The sequence below is a fragment of the Bactrocera tryoni genome, chromosome 1, assembly GCF_016617805.1.
Source record: "Bactrocera tryoni isolate S06 chromosome 1, CSIRO_BtryS06_freeze2, whole genome shotgun sequence".
Classification (NCBI taxonomy): Eukaryota; Metazoa; Arthropoda; class Insecta; order Diptera; family Tephritidae; genus Bactrocera; species Bactrocera tryoni.
The window spans coordinates 34397185-34398750 of NC_052499.1; positions in this window are offsets into that span (position 1 = coordinate 34397185).

Genomic DNA, 1566 nt, shown 5'->3' on the forward strand with positions numbered 1-1566 from the left:
AATTACTGGATCTCAATAGTAGTGGACTTAAACTCATTATTTAACTATTAATCTTTACAAACAACTTAATTAAATTTAAAAAACAGTCATTTATAATTAGGAAACCCCAATAAAACCATTAGTAAATAAATTTATTTAGAATTTTACATTGAAAGAAAATTAGGCAAACAGCGATCTTAAACCATTAATTATAGTGATAGAGAAATTATGGAAATACATCTGGAACTGATAGCATGTCACATTTATGTCGGTTACACCTGATCTTCTTCCTTAATAGTAGGGCCAATATCCTTTAACTGTGTGGTACTTATATGTGACATTGTAGTAAATGTAACTCATATTATTAGTACATTCGAATGGTGCTAATATGTAAAATATAAACAGTCGAAAGTAGCAACTATACTTTACAAAGATATTAAGGTTATGTCTAAACTAATTAATCTTAATTTTGTACAAGTGTATTTTTGAGATGTTCAGAGACATTGCATACACATATGTACATGTATGTGATTACTAATGCATCCATTTTCACCTGAGAATGAATTTTTTACTTCTAAAACTAAACTAAAGTGGAGTGTCCTGTTCACAATAAGTCACAACCGACCATGGAAAATTATTTACTTATCATAGTATTACAAAAAATTAACATCTACGTGGCGCTAATGAAAACTTAGTCAAGCCGATTCAAAAAAAATTTGAATGTCGAGAATAAATTGAAGTAAAAGTGCAAATTGCTAACTGCCAACAACCAAAATGTGCTGCCATACAAATGTAATTATCGTATTAGAATCATTAATGTTTATGTATACAAAATAACGATTACTTTCCCTTTCCGAAGTCTATCGCACTCTGCATCCTAATTGTGCTTTATGGCCTAGACTATAGCAAGTGCATTACCGCTTAAATGCATGCGGAGGATGGAGCCTTGATACCAATCACTCTAATAAACCTATAATGTATTATTAACACCAAAACACCGTTGAAAATATACGCAAACAACACTTACAAAAGACGTTCGCGTTCGCATCAACATCAACATCGCGGGCCAGTATCTGGTATTGTGGTATTGTGGATTCAACACTAAATAAGGTTTCTAACAAAAACACTTAATTGTTTTATACGAGGGATGCATTACTCTGTTCGAGTTCGAACATTCAAAATCGAATTACTCTTCTAATTTGATCGAGTTGAGAGAGAGAGAGAGAGAGAGAGAAGCTTTTTCTGGTTCAAAACAGGTCTACAATTGCAATAGTGTGAGTGTTCGAAACAAACACAAATGCAGTTTTTCCGGCTCCTGAATTCAGTTCCCTGTTTTACCACTACACTCAAACAAAATTCACTAACACATACAAATGCCTAGAAAGACAACCACTACAAGCGTCAACATCACAGGTGAGCGGCGCCGTTCGAAAATAAGCAAAATTATGGCAGGTAAACACTCATATTCAGGTGGCAACAGCGGTGGTGTTCGCATCGTCAGTTCGCATGCGCATCTTGTAATTACTTTGGTTTAGCAACGGCGCAGTGCTACACGCTACAGTGTAGTCCACAGTATATTCTCATGCT